General features: G+C 44.6%; 1 protein-coding gene across 3 annotated transcripts in view; it reads right to left on the bottom strand.

Annotated features, from left to right (window-relative positions):
- The window catches only part of LOC128696230 (insulin receptor-like), a 442,718-nt gene that overhangs the window by 133,820 nt on the left and 288,045 nt on the right, over positions 1-20,853 (bottom strand). The gene's annotated exons all lie outside the window — the stretch shown is intronic.

Below are 20,853 nucleotides of genomic sequence, written 5' to 3'. Positions count from 1 at the left end.
TTATCAGTAGTACCTCCCTAGCATAGATTAGTAGTACCTGACTAGCATGGACCCATAGTACCTGCCTAGCATGGACCAGTAGCATCTACCTAGCATGGACAAGTACTACCTACTTATCATTTATCAGTAGTACCTCCCTAGCATAGACCAGTAGTACCTGACTAGCATGGACCCATAGTACCTGCTTAGCATGGGCCAGTAGCATCTACCTAGCATGGACAAGTACTACCTACTTAGCATTTATCAGTAGTACCTCCCTAGCATAGACCAGTAGTACCTGCCTAGCATGGACCAGTAGTGCCTGCCTACCATGGACCAGTAGTGGCTGCCTAGCATGGACCAGTAGTGCCTGCTTAGCATGGACCAGTAGTGCCTGCCTAGCATGGACCAGTAGTGCCTGCCTAGCATGGACCAATAGTACCTGCCTAGCATGGACCAGTAGTGCCTGCCTAGCATGGACCAGTAGTGCCTGCCTAGCATGGACCAATAGTACCTGCCTAGCATGGACCAGTAGTGCCTGCCTAGCATGGACCAGTAGTGCCTGCCTAGCATGGACCAATAGTACTAGTCGCATATGTGTGTGTGTTTGTGTACCAACTTTCTCACCTATATATGGTTACAGGGGTCGAGTCACGTTTCGTAGCACTGCCTCTTCGCCCGTCGCTACTTGGTTCACTGTCTCATGGTTTTGAGAGCCTTATGGCACTTCTTCGTAATGCCATGTATGAATTCTGCCTCTACTACTTCACTCTCCAGATTGTTTCCTTTTCTGACAACTGTAAGGCTGAAGAAATACTTCCTAATATCCCTTTGACTCATCTGAGTTCTCAACTTCAAGCTGTGCCCATGCGTTCCCGTTTTATGATATCACAACCAATCTGTCCCTGTCAGTACCTCACAGTATTTTGTACATTATTATCTTATTGCCCCAAGCCCTTCTGTCCCCCAGTGTCATCAGGGTGGGTTCCTTTAACCTTTTCTCACAGGACATACCCCTCAGCTCAAGGACTAGTTTTCTTGTAAACCTTTGCACTTCCTCCAAATTTTTGATATGCTTGACCAGGTATGGGTTCCATACTGGTTCGACATACTGCAGTATGGGCCTGACGTGCATGGTTCGGTGTCATTAATGACTCCTTACTTAGATGTCTAGAAGCTAGTCTTAGATTTGACAGACACCCAATTGCTCTAGCAGTTATTTCAGTAATATGCACCTCATGTCATACACTCAGTGTAATACTCACCCCGAGGTCCTTCTACTTGAGTGAGGTTTGCAGTCTTTATCCTCCGAGCCTGTACTCCGTCGGAAGTCTTCTTTGTCCTTCTCCAAACATCTTCACTTTGCATTTGCTCGGGTTAAACCTAGGACCCACTTGTAAGACCAGACCTCGAGTCTGTCCAGATGCATTTGTTCATTCTCCCCAGCTCCAAGCTCCAAGGGTTTCTGATAAGCAGTGCTACACCTCCTCTGTTCCATTGGTTTTTCCTCAAATTCTGATTTCCACCCGGGAAGATTACGTCTGTTATCGTCTCTGTGAGCTTTATTTCAGTGAGTGCCATAATATCTGAGGATGCCTTCACCATTTTTCATGCCACTCATCACTCTATTCTCTATTCTTATCTTTCTTTCCATCTGCATTGGAATACCATACTTTTAATTTCCTTTTTGTAACTGTGTTCAAGTTCATGGGTTCCTGAATTCCTGGTCTTTGCACAATGGGTTGGAGAAGTATTGAGTTCTTTTTTGCCCCTGAAGGGGTCAGTATCCTGGATGTAGATGGGGATAAATAAGGAGGTTGAGGTTAATGGAGATACGGGGTCTGGTATTTGGGGCGAGGAACAGTTGTAAGGAAGATGCTTGTGCTGGGAGGAGGGAGGAATGGGGTGAGTGTGGGAATGGAGGTGGTAAAGGACTTGCTTTGGGTTATTGTGTTTGGGTGATAGAGGGAGGCTTGGTCTTGAAGGGGGTTTGTGTGTAGGGGGTGTGCCTGGTGTTCCTCTGGAGGCTGAGATTCCATGTTCTTCCTTCCTACCTCTGGCTTCTCTGTTCCTTCTGTCTCAGTTGCTTCCATACCTTTCTTGTTCTGTCTTGGTCGAGGTATACCTGGTCGTATTTTTCTGTCCTAACTGTGGTTTCTGCAACATGATGTTGCCTTGTATCATTACTGTAGTGAGGGACAATTTGACTGGACGTATTTTCCTCTTCGGGTACTTTCCAAATCCGAAAATTTTTCACTTGGGTCACTACATAATCATAGTTTTAAACTCTTGTTCTCAACTTGAAATATTTCATCATGTTTCCTTCCTTCAGTCTCTGGATAATCTGTCACCTCTCACCTCTTCCCACTCCCTCTCCCTCCATAGTTTTGTCTTTGATTTGAACAATATTTTTGCTGATTTTTCCCTCATCATTTAATGCTCCTCCCAGTTATCTTGAGTTTCTGCAAAGATCTTCTTAGCTTCTTCTCTTCTTTCACTTCCCTCATCTACTGTTGCTATTCCTACTCTCATCTCATTACCACTTTCTTTCATCAGCTCCAATTCACTTTTCAGCTTTTTCAGAGTCTCTTCCAGGCATCGTTCTTGTGCCTCAGCAGCTGCAGTCTGTCTGTCCTGTTCCCTGCTCTCTGCAGATACCTTCTCTACCTTCCCCATCATTTTGAAAAACTCACTAAACTTATTTTCTCAATCATGCTCCATCTTGCATCTAAGGGCCACCTGGTCAATTTCTGATGCGGTCAAAATAATTATGCGAAAAAATATGATTTTGTGTTTTATTTACAGAAAAACAATGTAAGTATCTGGGAACATTTTGGTGAAAACCCCATCATAATACGATGTTTCTAAAGCAAATTATAGCTACTAGAAACATGTCAGGTGACGACCAGCCAGATAAACATGTGCGTAAGTGCGAGGTGAATTTTTTATATATTTTTTGTTTGTTTCTTAATTTTCTGTCTATTTTTCCTTCTAATTCACTAAATTTACCACTTAATATCATTACAATGTGGGAGGAGCTTATATCAGAAGTGGGAAGAGCTTATATCAGAGGTGGGAGGAGCTTATATCAGAAGTGGGAAGAGCTTATATCAGAGGTGGGCAGAGCTTATATCAGAGGTGGGCAGAGCTTATATCAGAGGTGGGAGGAGCTTATATCAGAGGTGGGCGGAGCTTATATCAGAGGTGGGCAGAGCTTATATCAGAGGTGGGAGGAGCTTATATCAGAGGTGGGAGGAGCTTATATCAGAGGTGGGCAGAGCTTATATCAGAGGTGGGAGGAGCTTATATCAGAGGTGGGCGGAGCTTATATCAGAGGTGGGAGGAGCTTATATCAAAGGTGGGCGGAGCTTATATCAGAGGTGGGCAGAGCTTATATCAGAGGTGGGCGGAGCTTATATCAAAGGTGGGCGGAGCTTATATCAGAGGTGGGCAGAGCTTATATCAGAGGTGGGAGGAGCTTATATCAGAGGTGGGCGGAGCTTATATCAGAGGTGGGCAGAGCTTATATCAGAGGTGGGCAGAGCTTATATCAGAGGTGGGCAGAGCTTATATCAGAGGTGGGCAGAGCTTATATCAGAGGTGGGAGGAGCTTATATCAGAGGTGGGCAGAGCTTATATCAGAGGTGGGCAGAGCTTATATCAGAGGTGGGCAGAGCTTATATCAGAGGTGGGAGGAGCTTATATCAGAGGTGGGAGGAGCTTATATCAGAGGTGGGTGGAGCTTATATCAGAGGTGGGCAGAGCTTATATCAGAGGTGGGTGGAGCTTATATCAGAGGTGGGAGGAGCTTATATCAGAGGTGGGAGGAGCTTATATCAGAGGTGGGAGGAGCTTATATCAGAGGTGGGAGGAGCTTATATCAGAGGTGGGAGGAGCTTATATCAGAGGTGGGAGGAGCTTATATCAGAGGTTGGCGGAGTTTATATCAGAGGTGGGAGGAGCTTATATCAGAGGTGGGAGGAGCTTATATCAGAGGTGGGAGGAGCTTATATCAGAGGTGGGAGGAGCTTATATCAGAGGTGGGTGGAGCTTATATCAGAGGTGGGCAGAGCTTATATCAGGGGTGGGCAGAGCTTATATCAGAGGTGGGAGGAGCTTATATCAGAGGTGGGAGGAGCTTATATCAGAGGTGGGAGGAGCTTATATCAGAGGTGGGAGGAGCTTATATCAGAGGTGGGTGGAGCTTATATCAGAGGTGGGAGGAGCTTATATCAATGGTGGGCGGAGCTTATATCAGAGGTGGGCAGAGCTTATATCAGAGGTGGGAGGAGCTTATATCAGAGGTGGGTGGAGCTTATATCAGAGGTGGGCGGAGCTTATATCAGAGGTGGGTGGAGCTTATATCAGAGGTGGGAGGAGCTTATATCAGAGGTGGGAGGAGCTTATATCAGAGGTGGGAGGAGCTTATATCAGAGGTGGGAGGAGCTTATATCAGAGGTGGGAGGAGCTTATATCAGAGGTGGGAGGAGCTTATATCAGAGGTGGGTGGAGCTTATATCAGAGGTGGGAGGAGCTTATATCAGAGGTGGGAGGAGCTTATATCAGAGGTGGGAGGAGCTTATATCAGAGGTGGGAGGAGCTTATATCAGAGGTGGGTGGAGCTTATATCAGAGGTGGGCAGAGCTTATATCAGGGGTGGGCAGAGCTTATATCAGAGGTGGGAGGAGCTTATATCAGAGGTGGGAGGAGCTTATATCAGAGGTGGGAGGAGCTTATATCAGAGGTGGGAGGAGCTTATATCAGAGGTGGGTGGAGCTTATATCAGAGGTAGGAGGAGCTTATATCAATGGTGGGTGGAGCTTATATCAGAGGTGGGCAGAGCTTATATCAGAGGTGGGAGGAGCTTATATCAGAGGTGGGCAGAGCTTATATCAGAGGTGGGCAGAGCTTATATCAGAGGTGGGAGGAGCTTATATCAGAGGTGGGCGGAGCTTATATCAGAGGTGGGCAGAGCTTATATCAGAGGTGGGAGGAGCTTATATCAGAGGTGGGCGGAGCTTATATCAGAGGTGGGCGGAGCTTATATCAGAGGTGGGCAGAGCTTATATCAGAGGTGGGAGGAGCTTATATCAGAGGTGGGCAGAGCTTATATCAGAGGTGGGAGGAGCTTATATCAGAGGTGGGCGGAGCTTATATCAGAGGTGGGCGGAGCTTATATCAGAGGTGGGCAGAGCTTATATCAGAGGTGGGCAGAGCTTATATCAGAGGTGGGCGGAGCTTATATCAGAGGTGGGCGGAGCTTATATCAGAGGTGGGCAGAGCTTATATCAGAGGTGGGAGGAGCTTATATCAGAGGTGGGAGGAGCTTATATCAGAGGTGGGAGGAGCTTATATCAGAGGTGGGTGGAGCTTATATCAGAGGTGGGAGGAGCTTATATCAGAGGTGGGTGGAGCTTATATCAGAGGTGGGAGGAGCTTATATCAGAGGTGGGAGGAGCTTATATCAGAGGTGGGCAGAGCTTATATCAGAGGTGGGAGGAGCTTATATCAGAGGTGGGAGGAGCTTATATCAGAGGTGGGAGGAGCTTATATCAGAGGTGGGAGGAGCTTATATCAGAGGTGGGAGGAGCTTATATCAGAGGTGGGAGGAGCTTATATCAGAGGTGGGCGGAGCTTATATCAGAGGTGGGCGGAGCTTATATCAGAGGTGGGCGGAGCTTGCGTGATGGTGCAATAACCAGTTGCCGATGATATCAGTCTGCTCACTACTCACAAGATGTCTTATACTGACGTTATTATTACTAATATCCTTTTTCTGACTATATCATTTATTTAATAATGATAGTATGCATAAGACAGCTTTAATAAACGCATAAGAAAGCCATCCAATATAATATTATTTGTATATTATACTCGGAGGCTGGTGGCTGACCTTGATAAAAAGGATTACATTAGATAATCACTGTAAGAGACAGGTTTTCTATGTTACCTCTGGTAGTACTACAGAAAACGAAATGCTGTACATAGGACACAATAAGAAATCACTTATGTTGCATAAAATGCCCCAAGTAGCACGATTTTCGTGATTTTTAAAAATTTCTTGACGTAATTAGCTAGTCCGCGCGTTTACCCGAATATCTCGAAAATAAGATTTTGGTCTATTGCTTGTCACTGCGCCATTATTAATGATTTTATTGAAATTATTTTCACAGACAATATAAAACAAAGTATGTTTGACTTTTTGAAGTTACGTTTTTTGGAATATCTCAAATATCTTTGATTTTGTGGGGGGTAAAAGGCAGATATTTTGGTGAATGCCAAAAAAGCGTACGAAATGTACCTTTTTTTTACCATGACAGTAAGATATATTAGATGAAATGGATACACCAAAAAGTCGTGTTAAACGTATTCTAATACTATTTGGGATTGTCGGAAGTGCCAGTCGGAGTGCCAATTTGTCATGCCATGCTGCCATATGTCAAAATCAGTAAATAATTTTTTTCTCTTGTTTGCTGCCAATTATACTGAAACTTTGTCATATTAATTTACATATGCTCTTCTAAACGTACACCAAAAATAAAAGAAATCGGGTAAAAAATAAATGAGGTGAAATCGACATGCTAGGCCTGGGGACAGTTGGTCCCAAAGATGAGCGGGTACTTGTGCCTCCTCCCATGGGAGACTTACGTCTCGCGACACTCCCCAGATAGGGAGCCAAGGCCGGGTCACCACTACTTGGAAAAGACCCGGGCCGGGAGAGTACCGGCGAATAAAAAAAAAAAGCGACATGATGAAGATGGCCCCTAAGCTATCAGTTCCTTCTCCATCCATTCTTTTTAGGTTCTTCTTCCTCTTTCTCTGACTTTTATGGTGCTATCAAATCATTAAACAATGAAAAATAGGAGATATAATTATTTAATAATATGATTTTGCTTAATTTTTGATTTTGTGATCTCATTCCTGCATTCTTTAGGTTTCGTGGTTATGTACAGTTACATTCTCAGATGACAGCTTACTGGTGGCGAACCTTCAGTTGCTGCCTTCCTGTGTACAGACAGCTCTGTGTGTGTGTGTGAGCATGTGTGTGTGTACTCACCTAGTTGTACTAACCTAGTTGAGGTTGCAGGGGTCGAGTCCGAGCTCCTGGCCCCGCCTCTTCACTGATCGCTACTAGGTCACTCTCCATGAACAGTGAGCTTTATCATACCTCTGCTTAAAGCTATGTATGGACCCTGCCTCCACTACATCGCTTCCCAAACTATTCCACTTACTGACTACTCTGTGGCTGAAGAAATACTTCCTAACATCCCTGTGATTTATCTGTGTCTTCAACTTCCAACTGTGTCCCCTTGTTACTGTGTCCACTCTCTGGAACATCCTGTCTTTGTCCATCTTGTCAACTCCTCTCAGTATTTTGTATGTCGTTATCATGTCCCCCCTATCACTCCTGTCCTCCAGTGTCGTTAGGTTGATTTCCCTTAACCTGCACCAACAGGAAATACAGTCACAGAAACCCAAGGCAAACGGAAACCAAGCCTGTGCACATATTATGCACTTGGTATCTGCAGGCATGGGAAATCTGGAAAAACAGATGGGACGTGCAACTGTGACCACCCTAGAAAATGCCGTGCCCATGTGACAACAGGAAAATGCAAACTCCCTTCCTGTAAGCGTTTTCACCCTGAAATATGTCCCTCTTCAGTACAGGAAAGACTGTGCTATAACTTAAATTGCCAGGCACACCATCTAAAGGGGACAAAAAAGATACAAAACATCCAGGCCATGGGGAAACCTGGGTAGCCACAGCCACTCAAGAGGGAGAGGTTTTTTAGTGCCAGGAAGGAAAAAAAACTGGCAGGAAATGGCAGAAATTGTACACCAAATCCAGTCATTCCTGGAGTGGAACCACAGTCGATGGCCTCCACTCCAAACCAACAGATACAGATACTAATGCCGGAAAAAAAATCCCCCCCCCAGTACCAACAATACCACCAGTCCGATAACATTCTTCTTTGCAAATATACAGGGTCTAAAGCCAGCAACAAACAACAAAATACCTTTCATCCGTGGACTGCTTGCAGAGGCAAAAGCAATGTTCGCGGCTTTCACTGAGACCCACATAAAGGATCACTTGGACAATGAAATATGGATCCCAGGTTACAACCTATACAGATGCGACACTGTGAACAGGCAAAGAGGAAGGGGGGTAGGCCTGTACATTGCAGAGTCACTTGTGTGAACAGAACTGCTGAATGCCTCAAATGATGTAGTGGAAGTTTTAGCAGTAAAGATCGAGAACCAAAACCTAGTCATTGTGGTAGTCTACAAGCCTCCGGATGCAACATCCCAGCAATTCCAGGAACAGCTGTTAAAAATTGACCACTGTCTGGAAAATCTGCCAGCTCCTGCACCCAACATCTTGCTCCTGGGGGATTTCAACTTAAGGCACCTAAAATGGAGGAATATAGCAAATAATATTGTTGCAGTAATAACACCAGGAGGCAGCTCTGATGAAAACTCACACTCACACGAGCTTTTAAATCTCTGCACAAAATTCAATTTAAACCAGCAAATAATAGAGCCTACTAGACTGGAGAATACACTAGACCTCATCTTCACTAACAATGATGATCTGATACGAAATGCCACCATATCAAAAACAATATACTCAGATCACAACAGAATTGAGGTTCAGACATGTATGCGCGGTGCCCCAGACCGACATAATGAGACTAGTCACGAGGGAGCATTCACCAAATTCAACTTCAATAACAAAAACATAAAGTGGGACCAAGTAAACCAAATCCTAACTGATATATGCTGGGAAGATATACTAAGCAACACAGACCCCAACTTATGCCTAGAACAGATTAACTCGGTGGCGCTCGATGTATGCACAAGGCTTATTCCTCTAAGAAAAAGGAGGAGTAGATGTAAAATAGAAAGGGACAGGCGCTCCCTTTACAGGCGACGGAAAAGAATAACAGAGCGGCTAAAAGAGGTCAATATATCTGAAAGGCGTAGGGAGACACAGGTCAGAGAAATAGCAAGCATCGAACTTAAGCTAAAGGAATCTTATAGGAGTCAGGAATCGCGGGAAGAACTAAAAGCCATAAATGAAATCGAAAGAAACCCAAAGTATTTCTTCTCCTATGCCAAATCAAAGTCGAGAACAACGTCCAGTATTGGGCCCCTACTTAAACAAGATGGGTCCTACACAGATGACAGCAAGGAAATGAGTGAGCTACTCAAGTCCCAATATGACTCAGTTTTTAGCAAGCCACTAACCAGACTGAGAGTCGAAAATCAAAATGAATTTTTTATGAGAGAGCCACAGAATTTCGTTAACACAAGCCTATCTGATGTTATCCTGACGCCAAATGACTTCGAACAGGCGATAAATGACATACCCATGCACTCTGCCCCAGGGCCAGACTCATGGAACTCCTTGTTCATCAAGAACTGCAAGAAGCCCCTATCACGAGCTTTTACCATCGTATGGAGAGGGAGCATGGACACAGTTACTAAAAACAACAGACATAGCCCCACTCCACAAAGGGGGCAGTAAAGCAACAGCAAAGAACTACAGACCGATAGCACTAACATTCCATATCATAAAAATCTTTGAAATGGCCCTAAGAAGCAAGATCACCACCCATCTAGAATCCCATCAATTACACAACCCAGGGCAACATTTCAAACCATACCCCCGGCCGGGACTGAACCCGCGGTCATAGAGTCTCAAAACTCCAGCCCGTCGCGTGGCTAGCTGGTCTAGTAGCTAACGCGACGGGCTGGAGTTTTGAGACTCTATGACCGCGGGTTCAATCCCGGCCGGGGGTATGGTTTGTTTGCAATCGTGTCATTACGATTTCTTGAGTCAGGGCAACATTTGTTTAGAACAGGTCACTCCTGTCTGTCTCAACTATTGGATCACTAAGACAAGGTCCTAGATGCACTAGAAGACAAAAAGAATACAGGTGTAATATATACAGACTTTGCAAAAGCCTTCGACAAGTGTGACCATGGCGTAATAGCGCACAAAATGCGTGCTAAAGGAATAACAGGAAAAGTCGGTCGATGGATCTATAATTTCCTCACTAACAGAACACAGAGAGTAGTAGTCAACAGAGTAAAGTCCGAGGCAGCTACGGTGAAAAGCTCTGTTCCACAAGGCACAGTACTTGCTCCCATCTTGTTCCTCATCCTCATATCTGACATAGACAAGGATGTCAGTCACAGCACCGTGTCTTCCTTTGCAGATGACACCCGAATCTGCATGACAGTGTCTTCCATTGCAGACACTGCAAGGCTCCAGGCGGTCATCAACCAAATCTTTCAGTGGGCTGCAGAAAACAATATGAAGTTAACGATGAGAAATTTCAATTGCTCAGATATGGCAAACACGAGGAAATTAAATCTTCATCAGAGTACAAAACAAATTCTGGCCACAAAATAGAGCGAAACACCAACGTCAAAGACCTGGGAGTGATCATGTCGGAGGATCTCACCTTCAAGGACCATAACATTGTATCAATCGCATCTGCTAGAAAAATGACAGGATGGATAATGAGAACCCTCAAAACTAGGGATGCCAAGCCCATGATGACACTCTTCAGGTCACTTGTTCTATCTAGGCTGGACTATTGCTGCACACTAACAGCACCTTTCAAGGCAGGTGAAATTGCTGGCCTAGAAAATGTACAGAGAACCTTCACGGCGCGCATAACGGAGATAAAACACCTCAATTACTGGGAGCGCTTGAGGTTCCTGAATCTCAAGCGCTGGAACGCAGGCGGGAGAGATGCATGATTATATACACCTGGAAAATCCTAGAGGGACTAGTACCGAACTTGCACACGAAAATCACTCACTATGAAAGCAAAAGACTTGGCAGGGGATGCAACATCCCCCCAATGAAAAGCAGGGGTGTCACTAGCACGTTAAGAGACCATACAATTAGTGTCAGGGGCCCGAGACTGTTCAACTGCCTCCCAACATACATAAGGGGGATTACCAACAAACCCCTGGCAGTCTTCAAGCTGGCACTGGACAAGCAAATAAAGTCGGTTCCTGACCAGCCGGGCTGTTTCTTGTACGTTGGTTTGCATGCAGCCAACAGTAACAGCCTGGTTAATCAGGCTCTGATCCACCAGGAGGCCTGGTCACAGACCGGGCCGCTTGGGTGTTGACCCCCGGAAATCTCTCCAGGTAAACTCCAGGTAAACTCTCCTCGTAGGACATACCTCTTAGCTCTGGGACTAATCTAGTTGCAAACCTTTGCACTTTCTCTAGTTTCTTTACGTGTTTGGCTGTGATGTAGTTCAGCTGGGCTTGTGAGGTCTCTTGGGAGACCTAATTTAACCAATTATATGGTCACACCTTGCCTTGGCAAGGTGTGACCATATAATTGAGGTCTTTTGTTTTTGATGGCGTCAGACCTAGGCGTCAGGTCGTACACGAGGTTGTGGAGGGTGTTGGACCACCATAAAAGCCCAAGGAAGAGCATGATCAGGAGATTCGAGCGGAGCTGCTGCTGGGGTGCAGAGCTCCTGAGCAGATATTCGAGTGGAGCTGCTGCTGGGGTGCAGAGCTCCTGAGCAGAGTCTTCAAGCGGAGCTGCTGCTGGGGTGCAGGGCTCGGGAGAAGGCTGCTGAAGTCTCTGGAGGAGACTGTTGGAGGCACTAGGCAGAGTACTGGCTTGGCACAGTACTCGTGCTGTGTAGGTCTTGGGACCTGTGGCTTAGTTCCTGGCATGAACTGTCCTCTGAACTATATTGTAAGTAATATTCTGTTTCGGCAAGTTAATTGTATTCCCTGTCTCACTGCTTATGTGTACCACCCCATTTATCTAAATCACAATAATGTTCTCCTGTTCCCAAATATATTATTGTACAAGGACTTAATAATAAACTGTGTTTGAGTAGAATAGTAATATTCACTGTCCCCGTTATTTATTCATTAGTTTATTTCAGTTAAAGTAGTGAGAGGGTGAGTAGTGTAGGATGGTGGGTAGAGTAATGAGAGGTGAAGGTGTAGTCACCAGTGACCTCACATTACCTACCTCCGCATACCTCACTCCTACCACCTCGCCTGTCCCCTACCTACTGACTCCCGCCACTTACCCCCATATTCCCCTAATCATTATCCCCCTACATGACATGGCTAGGTGTGGGTTCCAAACTGGTGCCGCATACTCCAATATGGGCCTAACGTACACGGTGTACAGGGTCCTGAACGATTCCTTATTAAGATGTCGGAATGCTGTTCCGAGGTTTGCCAGGCGCCCATATGCTGCAGCAGTTATTTGGTTGATGTGCGCTTCAGGAGATGTGCCTGGTGTTATACTCACCCCAAGATCTTTTTCCTTGAGTGAGGTTTGTAGTCTCTGGCCCCCTAGACTGTACTCCTTCTGCGGTCTTCTTTGCCCTTCCTCAATCTTCATGACTTTGCACTTGGTGGGATTGACCTCCAGGAGCCAATTGCTGGACCAGGTCTGCAGCCTGTCCAGATCTCTTTGTAGTTCTGACTGGTCTTCGATCGAGTGAATTCTTCTCATCAACTTCACGTTATCTTCAAACAGGGACACCTCAGAGTCTATTCCTTCCGTCATGTCATTCACAAATACAAGAAACAGCACTGGTCCTAGGACTGACCCCTGTGGGACCCTGCTGGTCACAGGTACCCACTCTGACACCTCGCCATGTACCATGACTCGCTGCTGTCTTCCTGACAAGTATTCCCTGATCCGTTGTAGTGCCTTCCCTATTATCCCTGCTTGGTCCTCCAGTTTTGCACTAATCTCTTGTGTGGAACTGTGTCAAACACCTTTTTGCAGTCCAAGAATATGCAATCCACCTACCCCTCTCTCCCTTGTCTTACTGCTGTCACCATGTCATAGAACTCCAGTAGGTTTGTGACACAAGATTTCCCATCCCTGAAACCATGTTGGCTGCTGTTGATGAGATTATTCCTTTCTAGGTGTTCCACCACTCTTCTCCTGATAATCTTCTCCATGATTTTGCATACTATACATGTCAGTGACACTGGTCTGTAGTTTAATGCTTCATGTCTGTCTCCTTTTTTAAAGATTGGGACTACATTTGCAGTCTTCCATTCCTCAGGCAATCTCCCTGTTTTGATAGATGTATTGAATATTGTTGTTAGGGGTACACATAGCACCTCTGCTCCCTCTCTCAATACCCATGGGGAGATGTTATCTGGCCCCATTGCCTTTGAGGTATCTAGCTCACTCAGAAGCCTCTTCACTTCTTCCTCGGTTGTGTGCACTGAGTCCAGCACTTGGTGGTGCGCCCCACCTCTCCGTCTTTCTGGAGTCCCTTCTGTCTCCTCTGTGAACACTTCTTTGAATCTCTTGTTGAGTTCCTCACATACTTCACGGTCATTTCTTATTGTCTCTTCTCCTTCCTTCCTTAGCCTGATTACCTGGTCCTTGACTATTGTTTTCCTCCTGATGTGGCTGTACAACAGTTTCGGGTCAGATTTGGCTTTCGCTGCTATGTCATTTTCATATTGTCTTTCGGCCTCCCTTCTTATCTGTGCATATTTGTTTCTTGCTCTACGACTGCTCTCCTTATTCTCCTGGGTCTTTTGCGTTCTATATTTCTTCCATTCCCTAGCACACTTGGTTTTTGCCTCCCTGCACCTTTGGGTGAACCATGGGCTCATCCTGGCTTTTTCATTATTCCTGTTACCCTTGGGTACAAACTTCTCCTCAGCCTCCTTGCATTTTGTTGCTACATATTCCATCATCTCATTAACTGGCTTCCCTGCCAGTTCTCTGTCCCACTGAACCTCATTCAGGAAGTTCCTCATTCCCGTGTAGTCCCCTTTCTTGTAGTTTGGCTTCATTCATCCTGGCCTTCCTGCTTCTCCCTCCACTTGTAGGTCTACTGTGTATTCAAAGCTTAAAACCACATGATCGCTGGCCCCAAGGGGTCTTTCATATGTGATGTCCTCAATATCTGCACTACTCAAGGTGAATACTAAGTCCAGTCTTGCTGGTTCATCCTCTCCTCTCTCTCTTGTAGTGTCCCTTACGTGTTGGTACATGAAGTTTTCCAGTATCACCTCCATCATCTTAGCCCTCCATGTGTCTTGGCCCCCATGTGGGTCCAAGTTCTCCCAATCGATCTCCTTGTGGTTAAAGTCACCCATGATCAGGAGCTTTGCCCTACATGCATGAGCTTTTCTGGACACTGCAGCCAGTGTGTCAACCATCGCTCTATTGCTCTCGTCACACTCTTGCCTTGGCCTCCTGCTGTTCTGTGGTGGGTTATAGATCACTGCTATTACCACCTTGGGACCTCCAGAGTGAAGCATTCCCACTATGTAATCACTTTCTTCTCCACTGTCTCCTCTCTCCAGCTCATCAAAATTCCATCGGTTTTTGATCATCAATGCCACTCCTCCACCCCCCCCTGTTCCCTCTGTCTTTCCTCAGGATCTGGCATCCTGAGGAAAGACCTGTAAGCTTGGTTTCTGTGAGAGCTATGATGTCCGGTGATGCCTCTTTGACTCTTTCGTGCCGCTCCTCCCACTTATTTGTTATTCCATCAGTGTTTGTGTACCATACCTTCAGTTTCCTTTCCAACACTGTAGTTTGGGGGGCCTGTGAGGGTGAGAGGCCTGGTAGCATACTGTGGGATTCTATAGCTCGGTGTTGGGTGGAAGCTGTGGGTATGGATTGTAGTGTGTGTTGGGATGGTGTGATAGGTTGTGGGGTTCTGTGTGTATTTGTGTATGTGCATTATATGCTTGTGAGTGCATGCATGTGTGTGCGCACATGAGATTTTGCCTGCTCATGAGTGAGCTAATGTGTGTGTGTACTCACCTATTTGTGGTTGCAGGGGCCGAGTCTTAGCTCCTGGCCCCGCCTCTTCACTGGTTGCTACTGGGTCCTCTCTCTCCCTGCTCCATGAGTTTTTTTCCCCTCTTGTCCATATAGTCACATTTATTAAAATACTCCAGGTGTTACTGACTACCTCAGGTGTTACTGACTACCTCAGGTGTTACTGACTACCTCAGGTGCTACTGATTTTGATTTTAATACATTATTTTATTATTATATTCATTAGTTCCTTTAATTTAGCTATAAATATTTATCGTAGTTCATAAACTCACATTTGTTAAAATAATTAAGGTGCTATTAGATGCTTAAGTGTATAACTGAATTATCTGTTCTGTAATAATCCCTTTTTCTTTTAACTTTTTACAAGTTTTAGAATAATCACGATATCTTAGTCATAAGTCTAGTTGTAGATTCAATATAAATCTTATATTATTTTAGTCAGAAAATCTAGTTTGTAAAATTACTCTCATCCTGTGACTACAAGCATAGATCCTGATGTAAACTTTTTACTAAATGAATTACATGAATCAACCAGTAACTGTAATTACTACACAGCAGACCAAGCAAAGACATTACTCAGTACAAACAATAACATAACCATCTTTAACTACAATGTCAGATCCTTGAGCAAACATTATGATGACCTCACAGCATTACTCAGTTCCCTTCATTCCAATATATCAATCATCACACTCACAGAAACCTGGCTTAAGCCTGATATTACAGATGTCTATACCATTCCTGGCTACATGGTCATACACAACTGTAGAACAGACCAGCAAGGGGGAAGAACAGCTATATACTACTCAAATCAACTCGAATGTATCAATAAATCTTGCACAAGGGATGAACATAGAGAATATATCACAGCCAAATTTAAATCAAAAGACCTGCAAAAACCCCTCACAGTTATAAACATCTACAGAGTACCACAGTCAAACATTTATCACTTTAGTGAAAAACTAGGAAACATGATTACTGATGCACACATGAACAAAGGCCACCTACTACTAACAAGTGATTTCAACATAAACATTCTACATGACCAGAACCCACAAGTAACCGAATTCACAACCACAATGAGCAACTGCCTGTTGCTACCAACAATATCTAAACCTACAAGAATCACCGAGACAAGTATCTCCTTAATAGACCACATCTGGATAAACACCATATCCCTTTTAAAATCAGGCATATTCAACTGGAGTTTACCTGGACAGAGTTCCGGGGGTCAACGCCCCCAGGGCCCGGTCTGTGACCAGGCCTCCTGGTGGATCAGAGCCTGATCAACCAGGCTGTTACTGCTGGCTGCACGCAAACCAACGTACGAGCCACAGCCCGGCTGGTCAGGAACCGACTTTAGGTGCTTGTCCAGTGCCAGCTTGAAGACTGCCAGGGGTCTGTTGGTAATCCCCCTTATGTGTGCTGGGAGGCAGTTGAACAGTCTCGGGCCCCTGACACTTATTGTATGGTCTCTTAACGTGCTAGTGACACCCCTGCTTTTCATTGGGGGGATGTTGCATCGTCTGCCATGTCTTTTGCTTTCGTAGTGAGTGATTTTCGTGTGCAAGTTCGGTACTAGTCCCTCTAGGATTTTCCAGGTGTATATAATCATGTATCTCTCCCGCCTGCGTTCCAGGGAATACAGGTTTAGGAACCTCAAGCGCTACCAGTAACTGAGGTGTTTTATCTCTGCTATGCGCGCCGTGAATGTTCTCTGTACATTTTCTAGGTCAGCAATTTCACCTGCCTTCAAAGGTGCTGTTAGTGTGCAGCAATATTCCAGCCTAGATAGAACAAGTGACCTGAAGAGTGTCTTCATGGGCTTGGCATCCCTAGTTTTGAAGGTTCTCATTATCCATCCTGTTATTTTTCTAGCAGATGCGATTGATACAATGTTATGGTCCTTGAAGGTGAGATCCTCCGACATGATCACTCTCAGGTCTTTGACGTTGGTGTTTCGCTCTATTTTGTGGCCAGAATTTGTTTTGTACTCTGATGAAGATTTAATTTCCTCGTGTTTACCATATCTGAGCAATTGAAATTTCTCATCGTTGAACTTCATATTGTTTTCTGCAGCCCACTGAAAGATTTGGTTGATGTCCGCCTGGAGCCTTGCAGTGTCTGCAATGGAAGACACTGTCATGCAGATTCGGGTGTCATCTGCAAAGGAAGACACGGTGCTGTGGTTGACATCCTTGTCTATGTCGGATATGAGGATGAGGAACAAGATGGGAGCGAGTACTGTGCCTTGTGGAACAGAGCTTTTCACCGTAGCTGCCTCGGACTTTACTCTGTTGACGACTACTCTCTGTGTTCTGTTAGTGAGGAAATTATAGATCCATCGACCGACTTTTCCTGTTATTCCTTTAGCACGCATTTTGTGCTCTATTACGCCATGGTCACACTTGTCGAAGGCTTTTGCAAAGTCTGTATATATTACATCTGCATTATTTTTGTCTTCTAGTGCATCTAGGACCTTGTCGTAGTGATCCAATAGTTGAGACAGACAGGAGCGACCTGTTCTAAACCCATGTTGCCCTGGGTTGTGTAACTGATGGGTTTCTAGATGGGCGGTGATTTTACTTCTTAGGACCCTTTCAAAGATTTTTATGATATGGGATGTTAGTGCTATCGGTCTGTAGTTCTTTGCTGTTGCTTTACTGCCCCGTTTGTGGAGTGGGGCTATGTCTGTTGTTTTTAGTAACTGTGGGACGACCCCCGTGTCCATGCTCCCTCTCCATAGGATGGAAAAGGCTCGTGAACACGGAGTTCCATGAGTCTGGCCCTGGGGCAGAGTGCATGGGCATGTCATTTATCGCCTGTTCGAAGTCATTTGGCGTCAGGATAACATCGGATAGGCTTGTGTTAACCAAATTCTGTGGCTCTCTCATAAAAAATTCACTTTGATCTTCGACTCTCAGTCTGGTTAGCGGCTTGCTAAAAACTGAGTCATATTGGGACTTGAGTAGCTCACTCATTTCCTTGCTGTCATCTTTGTAGGACCCATCTTGTTTAAGTAGGGGCCCAATACTGGACGTTGTTCTCGACTTTGATTTGGCATAGGAGAAGAAATACTTTGGGTTTCTTTCGATTTCATTTATTTCTTTTAGTTCTTCCCGCGATTCCTGACTCCTATAAGATTCCTTTTAGTTTAAGTTCAATGCTTGCTATTTCTCTGACCAGTGTCTCCCTACGCATTTCAGATATATTGACCTCTTTTAGCCGCTCTGTTATTCTTTTCCGTCGCCTGTAAAGGGAGCGCCTGTCTCTTTCTATTTTACATCTACTCCTCCTTTTTCTTAGAGGAATAAGCCTTGTGCATGCATCGAGTGCCACCAAGTTAATCTGTTCTAGGCATAAGTTGGGGTCTGTGTTGCTTAGTATATCTTCCCAGCTTATATCGGTTATGACTTGGTTTACTTGGTCCCACTTTATGTTTTTGTTATTGAAGTTGAATTTGGTGAATGCTCCCTCGTGACTAATCTCATTATGTCGGTCTGGGTCTCCGCGCATACATGTCTGAACCTCAATTATGTTGTGATCTGAGTATATTGTTTTTGATATGGTGACATTTCGTATCAGATCTTCATTGTTAGTGAAGATGAGGTCTAGTGTATTCTCCAGTCTAGTAGGCTCTATTATTTGCTGGTTTAAATTGAATTTTGTGCAGAGATTTAAAAGCTCGTGTGAGTGTGAGTTTTCATCAGAGCTGCCTCCTGGTGTTATTACTGCAACAATATTATTTGCTATATTCCTCCATTTTAGGTGCCTTAAGTTGAAATCCCCCAGGAGCAAGATGTTGGGTGCAGGAGCTGGAAGATTTTCCAGACAGTGGTCAATTTTTAACAGCTGTTCCTGGAATTGCTGGGATGTTGCATCCGGAGGCTTGTAGACTACCACAATGACTAGGTTTTGGTTCTCGACCTTTACTGCTAAAACTTCCACTACATCATTTGAGGCATTAAGCAGTTCTGTGCAAACAAGTGACTCTGCAATGTACAGGCCAACCCCCCCTTCCTTTTGCCTGTTCACTCTGTCACATCTGTATAGGTTGTAACCTGGGATCCATATTTCGTTGTCCAAGTGATCCTTTATGTGGGTCTCAGTCACAGACCACTACCCAACCTTTCTCATAACTAATCTGGACAAACTGCCACAAGACATTTTTTTTTATTTTATTTAAAACTCAGGTACAAAATATATATGGGTACATAAATTAATATGTAACAAGATACAGGTGGTGAGCAATAATCAACTGTGACTACACAAGCTACTGATATAAGCACATACATAATGACATCAGAACTGACTTCACTCAAATCGAACACTGCTTCTACATACTGTGCTTCACATGAACAGATGGTCGAATAAAAACACGATAGATACCTACTCAGTAATGCATTCACTCCCCCTTCCTGTGAAAACATTCCACTTTCATATTAGTTTACACAGTGACAAATCTTTTGCACTTAAACATTTATAAGAACATGAAAAACTTTAATGACACAATATATAAACACAATCCAGCCAGTAAACGGCTGACACTATAAATATTAGTAATGTCTGGACATAATGGCTCTACTCCTACCATAGAACACAAACCACACCCTAACCTTCATATACCCTATGGTAAAAATCAATATCGTTCTGTACAGCTCACAGGTCGCACTACATTTAATACGAAGCCCACAGCTAAAAACTTTAAGCTAGTACATTCAACTAGCAGGAATCCCACATACAAGTGGTGACAGTACTACACCATCACCAATGCAGGCCTACTTAAAACCTAAAATACACAATTTTACTCTGCACACAGTACATACTTTCCAAGCTCTCAGGCCAAACAGGCCAAAACGTGCAATTATCTGGTGACTGTGCCACTTCAGGCAATAATGCACAAACATGAAAAACAAGGTATAACACATGATCTCTCTGAACACTTGTTCATATTCTCAGGCCAAACAAGCTGAGACTTGCAGATCACCAGTGACAATAATGCCACACACATTAAATGCAAACTTATATCACATCACTTCTCTGAACACCGTTAAGAACCTCAACCCCCACACTATGCAGTACAAAGCACCCAGAACAAATGTTGATGCAAGTACATGTAACAAATAGGATCAAACCTCCAAATTACAGTGCCAGTACCTCTTCAATCAATAATGCCACACACAGTATTTACAAAATATAACAGAGCATCGCCAAACAATAAGGGTAATGCTATAAGAGAAACTTATCATAAATATTAATATACCACACTCAAAACCCACCTTCCCCAAAACCCCACTAACTCACAATCCCACACACATAGTCAAACCTCTGCAACACACCCCAACATGCAATCCCCCCCGGGGGAGGCCAGCCCATTCATGCCCCTGACAATCTATAAAACACATAAATCACTCAATTGGAAATCTCTATAGCCCTCCGGGAAATCCCTCTCCCACCTACCCCCATATATTACCCTGTTGCGACACTTCGTCCTATAAAAAGATGCAGCTAGAACCATCCTACGTTCCTCCACCCCTTTGTCTCTCATGGCCCACGATATTCAAACGAAATCAACCACTAAATAAGCTACCACCTTTTGAACTTTCACCCCTACCCCACCTACATCTAAACTGAGCGCTCGCAAAATTGACAACCCTTCCCCCCCCGAACATGCCGAATCACTTTCCCCAACCATTCTCTCACAACCCCTAGGCGTTCGCAAAAATATACTACATGAAAAGCCGATTCATCTACCCCACAATCTTGACACTCCCCACCCTCCTTTATTCATCTGTTATGTAAAACTACCCCTGATGGCATGATTCCGTGGAGAAATCTATACATTACCTCCCTCACACACGGCCGGATATGCAACCCTTTAAACTGACCCCAGATGTCTTCCCATGCATACATTGGGTATGCCCCTTCCACAGCCACAGCCTCCCTAGGCCATAGCTTTCTCTCTATGGACCCTACCTGCATGTTCTTCGGATCTCTGATGAGCATTAACACCCCAAAAACATCCACGACCTTCTCCAAAC

The sequence above is a fragment of the Cherax quadricarinatus genome, chromosome 39 (assembly GCF_038502225.1).
Source record: "Cherax quadricarinatus isolate ZL_2023a chromosome 39, ASM3850222v1, whole genome shotgun sequence".
In the NCBI taxonomy this organism is placed as follows: domain Eukaryota; kingdom Metazoa; phylum Arthropoda; class Malacostraca; order Decapoda; family Parastacidae; genus Cherax; species Cherax quadricarinatus.
Note: the sequence above shows the minus strand (reverse complement) of the source record. Positions and strands in the feature narration are given on the sequence as shown.